This window comes from Lacerta agilis, chromosome 2 (genome assembly GCF_009819535.1).
Source record: "Lacerta agilis isolate rLacAgi1 chromosome 2, rLacAgi1.pri, whole genome shotgun sequence".
NCBI classification, from domain to species: domain Eukaryota; kingdom Metazoa; phylum Chordata; class Lepidosauria; order Squamata; family Lacertidae; genus Lacerta; species Lacerta agilis.
The window spans coordinates 114,270,596-114,292,042 of NC_046313.1; the positions used below are offsets into that span (position 1 = coordinate 114,270,596).

Genomic DNA, 21,447 nt, shown 5'->3' on the forward strand with positions numbered 1-21,447 from the left:
AATATTTTAGAATTTTGTCATTAATTTCCCCCTCCTTCATTTCCCGTCAACTGTACATATTTCAATTCCTGCATAGACTTGCATTTAATTGTAACAGATTCCCAAAATGTCAAGTAGAGTTGCTCTTCACTTTGTCAGCACACAGAAATCATTAACTGTGAATCAATATTCCACAAATGCAACTTATTTGTACGGTGAAACTCAAAAAAATTTAATACCGTGGAAAAGTTCATTTCTGTAAGCAATTGTTTTCATTAGCTACTGGAGTTTAATATATGAGATAGACTCATGACATGCAAAGTGAGATATGTCAAGCCTTTGTTATAATTGTGATGATTATGGCACACAGCTGATGAAAACCCCAAAATTGAAATTGTGGGGCTATTGGGTTGTTGTTTTTATTTTTATTAGGTATTTTGTGGTTTTATATCTTGATTTTATTCTGTGAACCACCCTGATACCCCCAGGTATAGAGCAGTATATGAATTCAACAAATAATAAAAATAATACTTATAATATAAAAGAGATATCAAAAGTACTGATAAAACCAGAAGCTTAAAAACAAATGAGTGGATATATATATATATGTTCCCATTGCGTGTGCGCGTGACACCACCTTGCTCCGTAACCGCTGCACCAAACAGCATCAAATTAGGACAAAGCGTAACATGACCATTGAGGAAGGATCTGGCATAATAAAAAATTTAAACCACACCTGTCATGCCTAAAATATAGAATAAAGGCAAAAAAAATTGGCGCACACATTACGAGTCACCAGCAACAGAACTGAAGACTTTGAACAATAACCAATAGAAAGGCTCATCATAGGGCAGCGTCACAGACTCTGCGCCGACCAAAAAACCTTCTTCACCTCAGTCAGCCATTTTCAGACAGCAGGGACAACCCCCTATTAATTTCCCTAGCCCCAGCCTCTGCCAAGGCCCAAGGGCCTTACCGCCAAAAAAACAGTTAAGAGGAAGGCCTAAACTCTCCTTCCCCAGCCAGAAACGTTCTTAGTAGTTTCAGTTCCAGGCAGGAAAAGCTTTGTAGGCCCGGGCCATACCATTCCTTATGGCGGGGGGGGGGGTGTAGGATGAGAAAGCTCAGCAACTATGCTTCGCTCCCTATCCTGTCTCCACACACAATCCTTTCTGCACTGCTGTATCGCTTTACAAACGAAACTCCAGTTATCAGAAGAGGAAAAAGCGCCACACACAAATTTATAAGGACCCTACCAGTTCCCCATCACCCCTCCTTGCATCGTTATGGTCCCTTCTGACCCCAGGCTCAATGCCAGAGCGGACTGTACCATGTATCAGGTTTCCAGAGGGGGGGAGGAGATAGTAAATCTAGGGCAAGGGTTTAATTCTATTAAAGGGGCATTTAAGAGAGAGACCAGGGTTCAAATCTCGCTACTAAGCTTGCTGAGTGACCCTGGGCCAGCCTGAGCTACAACACAGGGTTGTTGTGGCTGGGAGAAGCCAGACGTCAGCCCGGGGTACTACTACTACTACTACTACTAATAATAATAATAATAATAATAATTCTTATTATTAAATGAGGTGGAGGGAACCATTTATACCCACTTGAACTCCTTGGAGAAAAAGGGGGCCTACAAATGTTATGAGCAGCCTCACGCTACAAACCTCCTGAGGAGCCGCCTTTCACACACAAAAACCTGTGGTTGCTGTGGTTTTTGAAATGTTTTTGTAATGCTTAGGTGTAATGTTTTTATGTTAGGTTAGGTTTTTGTGTGTGAAAGGCAGCTCCTCAGGAGGTTTGTAGGCCCCCTTTTTCTCCAAGGAGTTCAAGTGGGTATAAATGGTTCCCTCCACCTCATTTAATAATAAAAATTATTATTATTATTATTATTTTATTATTTGTACCCCGGGCTTACGTCTGGTTTGTCCCAGCCACAACAACCCTGTGTTGTAGCTCAGGCTGGCCCAGGGTCACTCGGTGAGCTTCGTAGCAAGCTTCGAACCCTGGTCTCTCTCTTAAATGTGTGCCTGCCCCTTTAATAGAATTAAACCCTTGCCCTAGATTTACCATCTCCTCCCCCCCTCCGGAAACAAAGAGGGTAATTGAAAAGGCCCCCCCCCGAAAAGAGGGTAATTGAAAGGGGGGACTGGAAAGAGGGTCATTGAAAACAGAGGGGGGAGAGAGAAGGGGCAGACAGAAGTTGAACAGAGGAACTTCTTCAATTTCACAAAATCATTGAAGGTGGGGATAGAAAAGAGGGTAATTAAAAACAGGGAGGAGAGAAGGGGCAGATGGAAGTCGAACAGAGGAACTTCTTCAATTTCACTAAATCAATACAATCATTTTAAAAAACCCATAAAAAACCACAGCAACGCGTGGCCGGGTCAGCTAGTTGTTTTTAAAAGAAAATCAAGTCTTAAAAAGACACATTCCAAAATAAAATCACAAAATAGTGTACCGTAGTTTTCTGTGTATAAGACGATTAAAAAAAAAAAGTAAAGTCATACCTCAGGTTGCGGCCGCTTCAGGTTGTGCAATTTCGTGTTGCACACCGTGCCAAACCTAGAAGTATTGGAACGGGTTACTTCCAGGTTTCGGCGCTCACGCATGTGCAGAAACACTAAATCACGCTTTGCGCATGCGCAGAAGTGCCAAATCGTGACCCGCGTGTGCGCAGACCCGCGGGTTGCAAACGCTGCGGTTGCAAACGTGCTTCCCACACGTATCACGTTCTCAATCCGAGTGTCCACTGTAATGTTAAAAATTGGGGGTCGTCTTATATATGGATAGTGTAGAGGGGAGGTGGGCGATTGGTTGCAGCCGTGAGCAGGAGATTGTCAGCAGCGATTGGGCGGGCGATTGGTGGCTGCTGTCAATTGGCTGCTGCTGCGTCAATTTTGTGGGTGATTGGTGGCTGTGGCAAGGCCTGGTGTTGACTGGCTGCTGCTGTGGCAATTAGGCAGGCGATTGGTGGCTGCTGTCGGCGAGCGGGTAGCATTGGTGGTTGTGGCAACGTGTGCACCCCCCCAAAAAAGGTTAACAACTCTGGGCAATCTCCCCCCTCCCATTTTCTTAATTAGGAGTCCCCCAAAATAGGCGCCGTCTTATACACAGGGGCATGTTATACCCGGAAAATATGGCACTTGTCAGATTTACCTGTGTAAAAAAAAAGCTTTTAACAGGCCCTGAAAACAGCACAGCGAAGGCACTTGCCTAATATCAATGGGCAGAGAATTCTTTGCAAGTGCAGAACAGACATTATGAGAGAAATTATGTGGCACATCCCAATTAACAATTACCCGAGGTCCTTCAATTATTTGAAGCTCCCATTTCTGATATGAAACAAAATAAAAAATAAAAAATTCCTTCCAGTAGCACCTTAGAGACCAACTAAGTTTGTTATTGCTATGAGCTTTCGTGTTCATGCACACTCCTTCAGATACACTTCCGATATGGACTCTTATCGTTTTCTTGTCTTCATTGCGACAGGTGACCAAGGGCCAACTGAGAAAAATGAAGAACTATGGGGGGTGTCACTGGAAAGAGAACAGTGTGGAAAGAGGAAACAGCCAGCAAGGAAAGCAAAAGCAAATCAGGAGAGGAGGGAAAAACCCACTGCTTCCCAGGGCCGTGGCTGCCTTGAAATCGCAACCCAAGAAAAAAGTGATAAAAGGAAGAAGACCAGTCAATGCCTCGTGTGTCAGAAAAGCTTCAATTCTAGGTCTAAACTCAGAGCACATTGCAAAATCCACAAAGGGGAGGAGCCCTATAAATGCTCGGAGTGCGGAAAGAGCTTCAGTTGGTTCACAAACCTCAGCAGGCATCAAAGAACTCACACGGCGGGAAAAGTGCACACATGCCTGGAGTGTGGAAAGAGCTTCAGTTTGAACTCAGACCTTAGGAAGCATCAGATAATCCACACGGGGGAGAAACCCTATAAATGCCTGGAATGTGGGAAAAGCTTCAGTCGCAGCACAACCCTCATCATGCATCAAAGCCTCCACACTGGGGAGAAGCCGTACCAATGCCTGAAGTGTGGGAAGAGCTTCAGTCAGAAGATGTACATCACTCGTCATCAGAGAATTCACACTGGGGAGAAACCCTATAAATGTGCGGAGTGTGGGAAGAACTTCACAGTGAGGACGAGCCTGACTGCTCATCAGAGAATCCACACAGGGGAGAAACCGTATAAGTGTACAGAGTGCGGGAAGAGCTTCAGTCACAACTCAAGCCTAACAATGCACCGGAGGACTCACACGGCAGAGAAACCATACAAATGCTTGGAATGTGGAAAGTGTTTCAGCGTCAAAATTAGTCTTACTTACCACGAAAGGATTCACACAGGGGAGAAACCGTATACGTGCTCAGAGTGTGGGAAGAGCTTTAGTCAGAGCTCAGCCCTCTCCACACACCAGAGAATTCACATGGCCGAGAAACCCTATAAATGTGCTGAGTGTGGAAAGAGCTTCAGTCAGAACGCCGACCTTATTACCCATCAGAGAATCCACACAGGGGAAAAGCCGTATAAGTGCTCGGAGTGTGGAAAGAGCTTCCGTTTGAGCACGGGCCTCAGTAACCACCACCGGATTCACACGGGGGAGAAACCCTACGAGTGCCTGCAATGTGGGAAAAGCTTCAACAACAGCACAACTCTCAGTATGCATCAGAGGACTCACTCCGAAGAGAAACCGTATAAATGCGTGGAGTGTGGAAAGAGCTTCTGTTCAAGCACAATCCTCATGTACCATCAAGCGACTCATTCGGAGGAGGAGCCTTATAAATGCTCGGAGTGCGGAAAGAGCTTCAACCTGAACAAAGACCTCACTTCTCATCGAAGAATCCACAGAGAGGAGAGGCCCTACAGATGCCTAGAGTGCGGAAAGAGCTTCAATCAGAAGATCAATCTCACGTTTCATCAAAGAATCCACACAGGGGAGAAGCCTTATAAATGCTTGGAGTGCGGAAAGAGCTTCAGTCGAAGCACACACCTTACATGTCATCAAAGAATTCACTCGGGGGAGAAACCGTATAAATGCCTCGAGTGCGGGAAGTGCTTCAGTTCGAGCTCAAACCTCAGTAAGCATCAAGTGACTCATTCCGGGGAGAAGCCCTACAAATGCTCTGAGTGCGGAAAGAGCTTTAAAAGGAGATCTTACCTAAGTAAGCATCAGAGAACTCATGAAGAGGAGGAACTGTAGAAATGCATTATGCCTACAAAGAACGTTCATCCAAGTACAACTTCTCAGATTTTGCACCCAGGAGAAACCACATATCATGTGTTGTCTCTTGGCCAGATCCACACCATAGATTCAAAGCACATCCAACACTCATCTAAAGAACATGACTTTCCCTCAAAAATCCTGGGAAAAGTAGATTGTTAAGAGTTTGGGTTTTTTGTTTTTTTTAAAGGAAAGGGCTTTTAATGGGGCTGTGATGTTGTTGTTTTACTACCTGTGTGTTAATAGATTTGTTTTTATGTTTTAATTCTGTTATAGTTTAATTATTTTTAAATATAATTTTATTTTTCGTTTCCACCTTTTGCAAGCATTTAAACAAAAAAAAATCGTAACAAAATTAATCTGCATTTCTTTTGACTTCCCTCCTTCTTGCAGTCAGTTTGTATTTTTTTATTACTGTATATCAGGGGTGTCGATCCCCTGATGTTTAGAATCATGCCTCCGCCCCTCTCTGTGTTTTCCTGCATTGCGTTTAATGGGCGTTCCTTTGTTGTCTGCTGTAGTGCTGCGTTCGCCTGTTATTTATTGCAGTTCTTCACACCTACTGTTAAAATAAGCTAAACCACTTTTTAACCCCCCCAAAAAAGCTCAACAACTTTGGCCTGCTCCCCTAAAAAAGGGGGCCATTTTTTCTTTCTAAAAGTAGATCGTAATCTCTTGGGAGTTGGGCGTCCCTGCTGTATATCCAATTCAAACTTGTTTACCGATTTTCCCTTTTAATTATTTATTACCGCTCGAGTTTTTGTCAATCCTGCTTATATTTCAAGTTGTTTACAATGTATCTTCAAATAATCAACAAATTTTCCCCATTCTATTTTAAACAATATTTCTTCTTGGTTTCTTATTCTTCTGGTAAGTTTCACCCTTTCTGCTTATTCCATCAATTTTATTTTCCAGTCCTTTCTCGGAACTGCTTCTTCTTTCCATCATTTGGGCAGCTATAGTAATGTAGATAAATATATATATATTTCCTGCTCTTTGGGTACCTCTCCCCCAAATATTCCTAAAAGTAAAGCTTCTGTGTTGTTTTTAAACAAAAGTTATCTTCAACATTTCCCCCCAGCTCATTATAAATAATTTCTCAGAAAGCTTTTGCTACCTTACCTATCCTTGCCTATCCTTCACTGCCTCTTACAGTTTGGCCAAACTCATGTTGATAGTTTCAAGAACACTGTCCAACCACCTCATCCTCTGTCGCCCCCCTCTCGTTGTGCCCTCCATCTTTCCCAAAAACAGGGTCTTTTCCAGGGAGTCTTCTCTTCTCATGAGGTGGCCAAAGTACTGGAGCCTCAACTTCAGGATCTGTCCTTCTAGTGAGCACTCAGGGCTGATTTCTTTAAGAATGGATAGGCTTGATCTTCTTGCAGTCCATGGGACTCTCAAGAGTCTCCTCCAGCACCTTATTTCAAAAGCATCAATTCTTCGGCAATCAGCCTTCTTTATGGTCCAGTTCTCACTTCCGTACATTACTACTGGGAAAACCATAGCTTTAACCATACGGACCTTTGTCGGCAAGGTGATGTCTTTGCTTTTTAAGATGCTGTCTAGGTTTGTCATTGCTTTCCTCCCAAGAAGCAGGCGTCTTCTAATTTCGTGACTGCTGTCACCATCTGCAGTGATCATGGAGCCCAAGAAAGTGAAATCTCTCACTGCCTCCATTTCTTCCCCTTCTATTTGCCAGGAGGTGATGGGACCAGTGGCCATGATCTTTGTTTTTTTGATGTTGAGCTTCAGACCATATTTTGCGCTCTCCTCTTTCACCCTCATTAAAAGGTTCTTTAATTCCTCCTCACTTTCTGCCATCAAGGTTGTATCATCAGCATTTCTGAGGTTGTTGATATTTCTTCCGGCAATCTTAATTCCACCACATATGGAAGAAGGTACCTTCTAGTGGAAAAAAGTACCCTCTTAATTACTTTTTAACTATTATGCTTTATATGTTGGGAGCCGCCCAGAGTGGCTGGGGAAACCCCACCACATGGAAGGGGTATAAATTGTACTCAGGAGGAAGCTCCCTTCAGCTGGGCTCCTCTTTGTTTTTCTAGCTCTGTCTGCTTCCTCACCTGCCCGTTCTGAATGGCTGAAAGCAGCAAGGAGAGGGAGCCAAGCTCTTAGTCCCTCTGCCATTAGGGAAATTGGGCCCAGAAAGTTTGGGGGATAAGGAGAGGAGGGAATACTGACAATGGAGAGGGGTCAGGTCCACTGATGCCATATTCTACCCTTCCCCCAACCCCAAATAAATTGTATTTATTATTATTATTATTATTTTCTATACCGCTTGATATTTTTAAGAAAAACCTCAAAGCGGTTTACAGCATATTTAACATCAATAATACAATTTAGACTCAAACATCTCTGAAGAAAGTCAAATATACAGGGCGGCTGTCTACCAGCTCCATCTGGTATGCAGGGTGAGACCCTACCTGCCCGCAGACTGTATCACCAGAATGGTGCATGCTCTAGTTATCTCCCACTTGGACGACTGCAATGCACTCTATGTGGGGCTACCTTTGAAGGTGACCTGAAAACTACAATTAATCCAGAATGCGGCAGCTAGACTGGTGACTGAGAGTGGCCGCCAGGACCACATAACACTGGTCCTGAGAGATCTACATTGGCTCCCAGTACGTTTCCGAGCACAATTCAAAGTGCTGGTGCTGACCTTGAAAGCCCAAAACGGCCTCGGTCCTGTATACCTGAAGGAGCGTCTCCACCCCCATAGTTTAGCCCGAACACAGATCCAGCGCCGAGGGCCTTCTGGCGGTTCCCTCATTGCGAGAGGTGAGGTTACAGGGAAGCAGACAGAGGGCCTTTTCGGTAGTGGCACCCTCCCTGTGGAACACCCTTCCATCAGATGTCAAGGAAATAAGCAGCTATCCTATTCTTAAGAGACATCTGAAGGCAGCCCTGTTTAGGCATGTTTTTAATATTTAATGCTGTATTGTTTTAACATTCATTTGGGAGCTGCCCAGAGTGGCTGGGGAAACTCAGCCAGATGGGCGGGGTACAAAAAATAAATTATTATTATTATTATTATTATTATTATTATTATTATTATTATTATTATTATTATGTATACAGTAAAAGCAACATATTTAACAGGAAGCTAAAATATTATCTTAAATATTATCTTTCATGAAACATTACAAAGGAGGTCAACTACAGAATACATATTTAACACAAAGTTAACAAACAAACAAAAAACTTGAACATTTCAAAAGAAAACATTGCTAAGTGAAGCCAACTATAAAATGCACATTGAAAAAGACATTGTTTACAAGCTGGTTGATTGACCGAACCCAAAGAATACTCCTTAATGGTTCCTCAAGTCCTCTGTTACTGCATTCCATTGCTGCCTCTTGTGGCAGTGAGTTCCATAGTTTAATTCCTCACTGTGCGAAGGGTTTATTTTCTATATCCTGACTCTTGCACCATTCAGCTTCCTTTGAAGGGGGGGGGAGGAAAAAAGATGGTATTTGGCCCCAAAGAGCAGAGCAGACACTTTAACATGGATGTACAACATCTGTGAAATCTCTGAAAACAGAGAGGAAGTTGACTAGGGGTCAGAAAGCTGGGCTTGTCCCTCCTCAGGTCTTGGAAAATATGTTAATTGGTGGCACAGCTCCACAACTCTCGTGACCTGCACAACCAAAATAAATGGTACATATAGTGCTTTTAAAATGAAGAAACACACCTTTTTATGGTCCAAAATTCTTTTGTTTTGGTATGGAGAACAACCAGGCCTGGATGTCTCCTGCAAAGGCCTCACTAAGCAGGGCCTACTAATCATCATGGAACATCTTCTCCCCAGGGATTGATTTTTTTATTTTGTTTTTTAAGGAAGAACAGAAAAAGATAACAAATGCAGAATTGTTCTTTTGTTGTTTATAAGGTGTCTAAAATGTACTAAGGAATACAACAAATAGAACAGAGGCATTTGAAGAAAATGAGAGGTGACAAGAGGCGATGCCCCCCACTTACAACAGGATTTATTTTAGCATTTTGCAAGACACAGGCTATACACAAATATTCATCTATGCGGGAGATGCATATTCATTATTGCACTATGTGGTGGTCTTTCGTTGTTTTTTAATGTGGAGGGACTTTTTCTGCTTAACCCTTAATCATAGAATTTTAAAGCTGGAAGGGACCCCAAGGGTTATCTAGTCCAACCCCTGCAATGCATGAATTGCTGCTAGAGCTTCCATGACAGGTGGACATCCAACCTCTGCTTCAAAACCTCCAAGGAAGGAGAGTCCACCACCTCTCAAGGGAGGCCGTTCCAGGGGCGTCGCAACGGGGGGCGGGGGGTGGCAGGCCGCCCCTAGCTCCAGGGGAGAGGGGGGTGAAACTTTGGCCGGCCTCTCGCACACCGCCCCACCGGGCGGGCCCCGAACGGGGGCATGTCGCCTTTCCCCCCTTCCAGCGGCTATTTTTTGGCGGGGGGGTGGGCCAGCGAGGAGGGGGTGTCGCACTGGCATGACACCCCCTCTTCGCTGGCCCACCCCCCCCGCCCAAAAAAACCGCTGGGAGGGGGGGAAAGGAAGCAGAGCTTCCTCGCTGGCCACCACCCCCCGCCGAAAAAAAGCCGCGGAAAGGGGGAAATTCCCCCTTTCTGCATCCGCGTGCGTTGTGATGTCACGATGACGTCACGACGCATGCGTCGTGCCCCCCCCCGGGGGGTGCCTCTGCGCTGCCGCCGCCCCCAGCAGCACAGAGGCTTGCTACGCCACTGGGCCGTTCCACTTTCAAACAGGTCTTACTGTCAGAAAGTTTTTTCATGTGTCTATCTCCTTTCTTGCAACTTGAAGTCATTGGTTCGAGTCCTACCCTCCAGAGCTGGAGAAAGCTTGTTCCCTCGTCCATGTGACAGCCCTTAAGATATTCTTATATCTCCTCTCAGTCTCCTCTTTTCCAGGCTAAATACACCCAGCTCCTTCAACAGTTCCTTCAATATATCCAGGCTAAACATTCAAGCGCTCCTCATAAGGCTTGGCTTCCAGAACCTTGATCATCTTGGTTGTCCCGGGAAGGGTACAAATTAATTATTATTATTATTATTATTATTATTATTATTATTATTATTATTATTATTACACACGTTCCAGCTTGTCAATATCTTTCTTAAATTGCGGTGCCCAGAATTGGACACAGTATTCCAGGTGTGGTATGACCATTTAAATGACATATTCAGAGGTGACAAAGAGAAGGGCTATGGGAAGGAATTCTCAAAGTTCAAAAAGGAATTATTAGAAAATAATGAGAAATTGTTATCAAGAATGTACAAACTACTGTTGGAATGAGAGACAAAAGAAGAAGAGGTTAAAGTTGTAATGATACACTGGGTAAAAGTCATAGGTTATAGTATACCACTTGAATCGTGAAAAGCTGTGGAAAGAGATTTTAAAATTCACGGCATGTAGTTCATTAAAAGAAAATTATATGAAGATGATGTACCGATGGCATTTGACTCCAGTAAAAGTTGCTAAAATGTATAAAGATACCTCTAATTATACTGGAAATGTAAGGATAAAGAAGGCACATTTTTTCATATGTGGTGGACGTGTAAAAAAGTAAAGGTCTTCTGGAAAATGATATACATTGAACTTTAAAAAAATGTTTACAATTAATGTTTGTTAAAAAAAAACCAGAGGCTTTTTTACTAGGTGTAATAGGAGAATTGCCAAGGAAGCAAAATAGACTGTTTAGTTATGCAACTACAGTGGCCAGAATGCTACTAGCCCAGATGTGGAAAGAATAAAAGGTCCCAACGAAAGAAGAATGGATAGCTAAGAAGACTGACTATGCCAAAATGGCTAAACGTACCATGAATATCAGGCACCAAGATGAGTAAAAATTCAATCAAGAATGGGAAAACTTTATAGACTATTTTAAAGAACACTTTAAAAACGTCAAAACATTAGCTGTAACATTTATGAACTAAGAATAGAATTAGGAGGAAAAAAGTTGAAATTAATTGCAGAAATATAATTATATGCAAGGGGAATAAAAGGGAGGTGCGTCATATTATTATGTATTATTAGGGGGAGGAAGTGGGGGTACTGCTGGAGGGAGTATGCGGAGGGTTTAAAAAAACCTAAGAACAGACTTAGTCTCTTAAGGTGCTACTGGAAGGAATTTTTTATTTTTTATTTTGCTTTGAAAAATACCTTATTAGGCATCAGGGGGTTTGGGCTGGGTGTCAATCAGTGTGGATGATACCCAGCTCTACCTCTCTTTCAAATCAGAAACAGAAACCCCCCCTAAAGTGGGGTTGCAGGAGGAGGAGGAGGAACTGACTGAGGCAGCCGTGTCACAGCTCCAGGCTGGCAAAAAAGGAAAGGGGTGTTTTTAAGGGTGGTGGGAAGAAGAGCCTCTTTCAGGCATGACTCCACTTTGGCTGGGTTATCATTCACCAGCAAAGGGTATTGAGCAGGAAAATGCTTGCAGGGTCTCTGAGGCTCCCTTTGCTTCTTCCTCCCTCCCAGGAACCTGCAGCTTCTGAGCTCCTCCGGAAGGATGGAAGAGGCTGATCCTGCAAACCTAGCAAGGATGGAAGGGGGAAGATGGACGGTTGACCTGGTCAGGCTGCCTCCTGCATCCCTCCCCACAACCTCTGGCTGTTCTCTCCCAGGACCCTCAGAGAGATCTGGTGAGTTCCAAGGAATGGATATGGGGACATGGAGGGATGTTGGCCGTGGGAAAGCACTAAGGGCCAGAGCTCTGGGCTGTGAGAGGTAAAAAATACCACCCTGCTGAGAGCCTGTTTTTTATATGCTTTTAAATTGTGTTTTTTGTTTTTTAGTGTTTAAACTGTTTCTAACAGTTATAAGGGCATTTTGTGGGATGTTTCTGGGAAGGGAGGAGCAGGGGGAGGCCCAGTTTCATTGGTTCTGGGTAGGTGGAGGGATGGTGTGGGAGGTGGGGCAGGCTGGGTATGAGACACATGGCACAGCCCCCCCCCCATCCTGGGGAATTGTGGTTGTCATATCAGGCAGCCCTGATGTTGAACACTAAGTCAGCCCAGAATAAAATCTCCCTCACCTATGATCTGATTATGGATGAGGAGGCTGATCTGGCATGTATCACTGAAACCTGGGTGGGTGAACAGGGTGGAGTTGGTCTCACCAGCTGTGCCCACTCAGTGCAGCATCAGGCCAGACTCAAGGTTGGGGGAGGGGGAGTTGCTGTGGTCTATCAAGATTCTCTATCTCCAAGTGGGGGAAGGATCCGAATTATGCAACCAGACGCTGGTAAGGGCTCACTATTGAGTCTACCTAGTGGCATAGAAGGCAGCTGCCTCCATTGCATTCCCATTATGTCGTCTTGCAGACCTTTTCCGAGTTGTACTGGGCTTTTTACAGGCTGGCCCAAAGAAGGTGGTAGAACCAATGGTAGCTCACTGTGACTTGTTTGCAAAGCATTTTGTTGTTAAAATTGCTTTCCAGAATGCTTTGACGATTGCCAGAGAGATCTGAAAAGGTTCATATGGCAGGGTAAGAAACCCCGCATAAAATACAAATTACTGATGGACAAAAAAGAAATGGGAGGTTTTGCACTCCCCGATTTAAGAACATATTTCGAAGCCTATGTTGGCTTAAGGATTGGATCTTGTTTGAGAAAACAGGTATACTTGATTTGGAGAGTTGTAACAACAGGTATGGATGGCATGCATAATTTGGCTACAATAAGGTCAAAGGATGAGTTGGCGCGTTGTCCCAAAGCCAAGGACATGAATGAACTGGCGCTCATTTGTCTGGCCTTGGGAGTGAGGCTGGAGGAGAGGGCCCGTGAGAAGGAATCGCAGAGGGGGGAGCATTTCCCTGGTAACCGCATTCCAGGAAGTTTTGGCTCCTCGCCCAGAATGCCACAGCCGGAACCAATGGAGATCGGGGGGGGGGGCCCCTCTGAGGCAGCAGCAGGCGCCTGGAGCTGGCAGAAAACCAGAAGGGAAGGCTGGCAAGGGAACCCAAAGATGCTACGTGTGCTCCCAAGCAGGACATTACGCTCGGGCATGCCCCCAACGCAAGGGGTGGCAGGGCATGGCAGGGACTGTCAAGACCGAGGAAGGTAGGGCTGAGCCGCAGGGAAACAAGGCAGCCTGGCTGGAGAAAGGCGGGGCCGGCAGCCAGGCAACACTGTGAGGATGTTTGGAGCTTTCATGGTTAAAGAAGCTCAACAGTTTGCTCCTCCCACAGGGAGGATGTGTCACAACATCCGGGTTATCTGCTGTATGCATTGCTGTTGAGATTTATGTGACGCACCGTTTATTTCTTGTTCAGTCCTGCCTTCACCTTTGAGCGGACAAGTCCTACTTTCACTTTTGAGAGGATCGGAGATACCGGAGATGGCTTCCCAATCTCCGGGGAACGCTCCATAATTTATATGCTTGTAAATAAAGCTTACTTGCTTTAATCAAGCCAGACTTTGTGGAAGTTTAATTGCTGGCACGAAAGGCACACACACCGTTGCGTACGAAGAAGAAGAAGGTCTTCTTAGAAGTTTGAAGAAACGCTCTGCTACAGCACTGGAGAGGCAGGAGAACGCAGAAGGAAGCGTTGCTGGACACCACTCCAAGTGCTAAACTGGTTTTAAGGCTTTTCCAGTTAAAACCAAAAGCCCACAGGTTATGGCTCGAGTTTTACAATTCTGGACTAATTCTGGAGCAGTTCCAAGGATCCAGAACGTGTGTGCCAAGCTGAAAAGTATCTCCCTGGACTGGGACTCCGTGCAGTGTCCAGGGAATGTTCCTGTGCCAGCAGAAGTGTTCAGCAGTCGGCTGAATGGCTCAGCTGTTTGAAAGGCAGCAAAGCCCAGATTGAGGTGTGCCCAAGCAGTGTACCCTCTCTGGTGAACCCCCATCTTCCTTGCCTGGGAGAAGAGCTACAGAATCGTGAGTACGCATTACGCATCCCCAGGGCAAAATGGAGGGAGTTATACGCAGCCCCATCCAACAGAGGATGGCCATCCACCGAGCGTGGGCCATTAGGATGGGACTAATGCTTAAGGAAGCCACATCACCCTCACTGCTTCCTGGCATAGCTCCAGAAGCACAGGAGGTCGTAGCTGCTGCTCAACGCAGAGATGAGGCAGAAAGGATGATTGCCCAGAATGTTGATGCAGCCCAGTGCCACCACTCAGAAGGTTTAGCCAGTACTCGTGGGCTCTGGAAGACCCTAGCCCAGTTTCCTGGGGCTGAGGGACTGGCAGAAGAAGCTTTGGAAAGCTTTCCCCCAGCTCAGCTTAATTTCCTGTCAGGTCGTATGGCGGGTAAAGAGCCTCGTCAACAGGGAATGCAGATAGCCGTGGGCTTTGCTCCCAGAAGGGGAAGGGCTGTTTTCAAGCCTGAAGACCCCGTGAAGGCAAATGCTGCAAGGCATTGTTTTGGAAGATCTCCTGACCATGTTGACGTGCTGACGTGCATGGCTGAAGATAAGGCCAAGGTCATTTCTAAGATGGGCTGGGCTGGCTATGGGAATCCTAGCAGCTCTACCAGAGGCCTACCAGAGGAAGAAGACGCCTGCTGTTGTCGTCCAGTTGCTGTGGCAACTGCGTGTTCGACAGTACAGCATCCAACATCGTTCCTCCTGGTGGACTTGTGAGGAACTGCAGCTCTCTTTCTACAGAGCAGTTTGTGGCTAGTGGAAGCAGGAAGAAAAGTCTGACATTTAAGGGACCTGTTTATCCAAGCTTCCTAGAGACAGTTCTGGAAGTTGTTGTGTTTCCTGGCATGGAAATGTGTTTGTTGTCTGTACCAACACTTCTGTCTGAAAGTTTTGATGTCTGTTATGTATCTAACAGCTGTTTTATTTCCAGGAGTGGAAAGTTGCTGGTTCAAGTGGAACTCAGCGAAGAAGGGGTGTTTGCTGTTGAGACGCCTCCAGTAGGTACAGGTGGAAGTATCACTGATGCAGTTCAGGTTCAGTGCCCCACTGCACCCACACACCACATGTGTGCACATCTGTGGCTAGCACATTGCCACAGGGACAGTGTGCTGAAGCACCCAAAGTTCTCTGAAGGGTGCAATTTGAGGGCATGTGATGACTTTATTGGTTGCAAGGTGTGCAAAGTCAAAGTCAAGACACCCAGCTACCCCAGGTTCGAAAGGGTAGGCTGTGTTCAGTTTGACTGTTGCGAGGAGTTCCTTAGATCCTCGCTGAAAGCTTTCCTCCTTGAGAGGGGGTTTAAGCATGGAGTGATTAGCCCACTTTCTTCACAGGTATGTGGTTTGGCTGAACGTTGTAACAGAACGTTGCAGCAAGCTGTACAGGTAGACAGAGCTGAAGGAGTCAGCCAGAGATTGGTCCTCATGTGTGCAAGAAGCTTTGAGTAAGCTAGGTTTCAGCCAGAGTCATGCTGATAGCTGCCTGTTTCTGGCAGGAGAAGGCCCAGAACAGGAGCTAGTTTTTCAGTCCGGTGTGGACATCCTTTACCTGGCAAAGACCAGGGAACAGGTGCAACAGTTCGCAGAGGAGCTTGGCCAGTATTTCCAGCTCAGGAACCTAAGCCCTGTTGGTGCTTACCTAGGTGTACAGGTAGACAGAGCTGAAGACGGCAGTGTCTTGCTCAGTCAGACAGGTGAGATAGCACAGTTGTTGAAGAAGTTCAGGATGTCTGAATGTGCTAGTGTCAGAACACCCATGGAGACTGGTTCCGTTAAGGACAGTCAGACCGGGGAACGCTCTGAGTTCGAGAGCCCCGAGGTGTTCAAGTCAGCTCCAGGGAAGCTGTTGTTTCTTTCCCAGTGGAGCGGAACTGACATAGCAGTTGCTGTGAATCTGCTCAGCAGGAAGGCTACAAAGCCCAGTGTGCATACCTGGAATGGCATCCAAAGTGTGCTGAGAAGTTTGCAGAAGACAGAGGAGTTTTGCCTGAGGTTGTCAGCTGCCGGTGAGCCCCAGCTCACATGCTGGTGCGACAGCAGTTGGGCAAAATCCAAGGACAGGAAGTCTGTGTCTGAAATGATTGAGAAGTTTGGAGGAGCTCTAGTTGGGACAAAGTCCCAGAACCAGAGCCTCATTGCTCGTTCCTTTGCAGAAGCCAGGTACAATGCGTTGTCAGAGCTTGCTAGGGAACTGGAGCACGATAGGTGTTTGGTCCAAGAGATCTACAGTGAGTGTTGCCTACCCGTCACGGTATGGGAGGACAACCAATCCTGTTTGATGTTGGCAGAGCCTGGACAGGTCAAAGCCAGACCCAAACACCTGGATGTTCTCTTCCGAGACGTGTGTCAAGGTAGTCAGACCAGCTTGGAGAAGCTGAAGTACTGTCCTGGTCAGGTGAACCTAGCGGTTGGGTTCACGAAACCACTTAGCTTCCAACGTCATAGGGAGTTCTGTGAAGGTTTGTGTGTAGGGTAAGCAGTATGCTTACCGGTTCCCCTGCGGAGAGGAGCGAGAGGGGGTGTGAGGATGTTTGGAGCTTTCATGGTTAAAGAAGCTCAACAGTTCGCTCCTCCCACAGGGAGGATGTGTCACAACATCCGGGTTATCTGCTGTATGCATTGCTTTTGAGATTTATGTGACGCACCGTTTATTTCTTGTTCAGTCCTACCAGGTGGGCTGGTAAAGAAAACCAAACCTGCGTAACTTATGCAGAGGCAGAATTTACTAGGTGGGGGAGAAGCCCCTGTCGTGACTTCCAGACGTTTGGAAGCACGGATAGCCCACCAAAAAGAAAACTTGTGAAAATGCTTCCTTTGCGAGGGCAAGGAGTAATAGGGGTGGAGATGGGCCGAAAGTCCAAAGGAAATGATTTCTTGAAGGGGGAGGATGTACTACAGGAGGCAGGATAAAGGGCTGATTCTCACAGAGACATGGGTAGGAGAATGACGCCCCAAAAGGTTGCAGTTTTTCCTCTGTCCTGAGTGTGTGTTAGGGGATCCTTGACAAAGCACCTGTTGGCATGGAAGAGAGGAGTCCTAGCTTGGATCTGTGTTCATGTGCAAAATCTATCGCCATTGTCATTAAGGGGGCAGGGAACTCCCCTAAAAAGGTTTGAACACTATGAACTACTACAGCCACCTGTATGCAAGTCAGCGCAAACATCACAAGCTTCTCTGGTGCAATTCTGTGGTTTATTTAGCAAGAGAGGAGGTTGGGAGAGGTGAGCATAGCCTCTGGTCTGGAATATTAAGGGTAAAAGACACTAAGATTATTGTAAAAGCCAGCAGTCTTCAATTAGACATGGGACAAACATTTAACACAAGTGTTCAGTTGAGGACTCATTTTTTTAAAAAACAACAACAAATCAAATATTTGTATGCTGTTGCAACCCACCTTGGATCAGGCTGTGTGACCTGGTAGTGGTCCCCAGGGTGGATAAAAATGAATGATTTTTTAAAGTAAAAAATAAAAAAAATGGATTTTTTAATTTAAATCAGATTTTTTTTATTTAAATCGGATTTTTTAAAATTTAAATCGGATTTTTTAAAATAAAATGCAGTGTTATATTTGTTTTAAATGTCGCAATGGTTTTGCGGCTCCCAGTTTGTTTTTTTCCTTCGGAAACGGGTCCAAGTGGCTCTTTTTGTCTTAAAGGTTGCAGAACCCTGGCTTATACCTTATTCTCGGTCTTTTCCCTTGCCAAATAAATTGAGAGATGTCTTTCCTTCATTTTTCAAAGACCTGATGTTTACTAATTATTGGGAGCATTTGATATAAAAACCAGTAGCTTTGGTAATTCCATCATTTTTATCGTCGATATCCTTCCCTACATTGATAGCTTTAATTTCCGCCAGGTTTCCAGTTGTTGTTTAATTCTTCTCCAGGTTTTATTATAATTATTCTCGAATAGATCAATTTTGTTCATAGTAATTTGGATTCCTAAATAATTTGCCTTTTTTACAATTTGAAGTCCAGCTTTTTTTTCTTTTATTCATCCATATTTTTGACCATAATCTTGTTTTTTCCTTTATTTAACTTAAACCCCGCCACCTTTCCATACTCTTCCATCCTTACCAGCAGTTTTTCTATACTTTCCATTACGTCCTCTACCGTAACTATCATATCATCGGCAAAGGCCCTGATTTTATATGAATTCCTTCCTAATTTTATGCCTTTTATTTCTTCCTCCTTTCTTATGACCCCATTCAACACTTCAAGGGTCAAAATTGTTAAGAAGTGCTTGATTGATGCTTGTGAGAGAAACAGTCCGGAGCCAGGCAGCTTCTAAAAACCAAACTATTTATTGTGCAAGCTATTTACAAAGAGCAAAGCAAGAAACGTCCGTTCATTTCAAGTTAGATCCACGCAATGGGCTCCGCCTATTCCCTTTCCAGCAAAGCATCCTGGGAAATCTCCAGCCCCTTTGTCCCCCGCCCCTTCTCCTGTCAGCCAGCGAAAGACTTTGACCTGCGTCCCAGTTCTCAGCGCTATTCTGCTGCTGTGACACTGTGCCGCTCTCAGCCATCCCTCCCCCTGCTTCTCTCTCACTGGAATCTGAGGAATGCGAACTATCACTGCTCGAGAGAAGGGGAGGAACGTCTCTATACCAGTTATTTTCGGGGCCCAATTCAAAGTGCTGGTTTTGACCTATAAACCCTTAAATGGCTCAGAACCACAATACCTCAAGGACTGCTTCTTTCCATATGAATTTCCCCAGACCCTGAGATCCCCTCCTTTGTGGGCCTCCTCAAGTGGTCCAGAGGGTAGCAACACGGGAACAGGGCCTTCTCTGCATTGGCTCCCCATCTGTGGAATGCTCTCCCCAGGGAAGTTCGCCTGGCGCCTATCTTGTACACCTTTGTTGTTGTTTAGTTGTCTTAGTCATGTCCAATTGTCCGTGACTGCATGAACCAGAGCATGCCTTGGAAACTCACACTTTCCTCTCAAACTTCTCCTTTTTTATGTCCATGGAGCTTTCATGTTAAAATACTGGAGTGGGTTGCCAGTTCCTTCTCCAGGGGGAACACATTTAGTCTAAACTCTCGGCTGAAAATTTCCGTCTTGGGACTTCCGGCGAGGGCGCCATTGCCGGCGGTTGGGAGCTTTTTCAGCTTCGAGACAGCTCCGGTTTTCCTGGGGGCCGGGAGTCCCGCAACCGCACAGCGGGCTCCGGTAAGCCGCGGGAGGGGTGTCCCGCTGTCTGGGCACTCCAGCAGGCCCCATTGCGCCGTCCCATTCTTGGGCTTCCCTTGTAAAAGGGAGGCTCGAGTGAATGGTCAACGACGCGGGGCTGTGGAGGCTGTCCCCAACCAGGAAATCCAAGCGGCGGCCGCTGCTGGCATCTGAGCACCCCGTTCTTCTTCATTTGAATTAAAAAACAAGAAACCCGTAAGCTGTAAGTACGGAGTTTAATTGGAAGAAAAATTTGGCTTAATTTGGCTTTAGGGGAGAAACGTTAAAGAGGAAGTCTGTTTCTCTCCCTTGCGACAAGAGAACAGTAACATCGGTTCTGGCTGTTGCTACTTTTGGCTGATACAATGTTTTTGTTGGTTCTGTGTTTGATCTAACAAGAAACCCCTGTTAGGGGTGGACTGAGAATTTTGAGGTATTTCCTCTGAGAGACTGTGGATTACAAGGTGAAAATTTTTGCACTCTGATCAGGGGGAAATGGCGGCTGTAATTTGAGATTGGAAAATGGAAAAGTACTGAACTTTGTTATTTCCTGCCAACTTCTGCCCTTTTCGGTTTCGTTTCTACGATGCCTCCAGACCCAGTAATGACTTTAGGACAAAGGAAAATTCTTCTGAAACTAGAGCTTTTGCAACAGAATGTCACCGAAAGATTCTTAGAGATTGGAAATGCTTTTAAGAACTTTGCTAAGGAACTCAAAGAAACAATTAGAGGATGCTCAGGGATTATATCTGAAGTAGGGAAGACGCAACTCCAAGAAGAAGAAAAGCCCTGTCGACGTGAGAGGTCCAGGACTGATTATTGTGACATTATAACGGCTTTCTGGGGTGGGAGCCCAGAAATGCAGGAACAACAATTCTCGAAATTACAATTACAATCCGACTTGAAGACTGAAGTGGAGATGCTTGGTGGCAATGGATTACTTCTTTTGAAGAGTTCAGCAAAGATGCTTTGGGACAAGGTTTTGACTTTTGGATACCAAGGAAAAGATGACATTCTGGACAATGGTTTGGGAAAAGGTTGGGGGGAAGTCTGGTGGGTGACTGTGATGGGAGGAGAGAAAATGGCAAGAAGGGGGGTAGGGTGAAAGAATATATATGTTGAATCAGGAATGCTTATCACGGTACCCCGACGTCAGAGAGTAAAAATTGATCTGGAAAGAAATTCCTAGGTTTTTATGATATTGTTCTGGTTTAATATTTTATAAGGTATGATTTAGAGGTAATAATAGCAGCAGTTTTATGGAATTAAGAGAAAGATAAGGTTATAAGAAGTTAAGATTCGTAATATGATATGGTATTTTTTATTTAGAAGTTAAATGATGTAAGATGTCGAGATGAAGAATAAGAAAGATGGTGAATGAAAAGTTAAAATAATTAGAAATGTTACTAAAGTAAATTAGAACTGAACGCAGGAGAGAGAACGGGGGAAGTCCCCCTCAATAAGATTTGGAATAAGATTATAAACAATAATTGGTGTGTTCCTGTATGTAAGGTATGTATTTGTTTTCTTTTATTTTGTTGATGTTGTTTGTGGTATTTGTTTTTCTTTTTTTTTGCATGATTGTTATAATTTGTTGTTCCTCAGTTGTATTTGTTTATTTGTTGTGGAGAACCAATAAATTTTTGTTTAAAAAAAAGAAAAAGAAATTTCCGTCTTGGGTGGCCCTGCACAGCATAGGTCATAGTTTCTGGGAGTTATTCAGTCCCCTTCGCCATGGCAAGGCAGTGATCCATGAAGGGGTATATACCTTTAGGTGCCATGCAAAGATGTTCCTTATTAACCAGGTTTTTGCTTGATATGTTTGACATCCTATAGCCTTTTTCAAATGTGGCTCTTTTTTGGGGGGGGTGTTATTGGGTTTTTGTTTTTATTTTGATTATATATGGTGTGAGCTTTTCTGAGAACCACGCTGAGACCTCCAGGTACAGGTCAGTATATAAACTCCATAAATAATAATACCAGCATTAATACTTTCATTATTTGTACCCCACGGATCTGAGTGGGTTGCCCCAGCCACTCTAGCTGGCTTCTAACAAATATAAAAGCATAATAAAACATAAAACCTTTAAATACTTCCCTATAGATGGCTACCTTCAGATGTCTTCTAAAAGTCCGATAGTTGTTTATTTCCTTGACATCTGATGGGATAG

At 44.8% G+C, this 21,447-nt stretch overlaps 1 pseudogene; it reads left to right on the forward strand.

The window, feature by feature from the left end:
• The first annotated feature begins 3,434 nt into the window (after nucleotides 1–3,434).
• LOC117042512 overlaps nucleotides 3,435–21,447 on the forward strand; it is a 36,714-nt pseudogene continuing 18,701 nt past the window's right edge.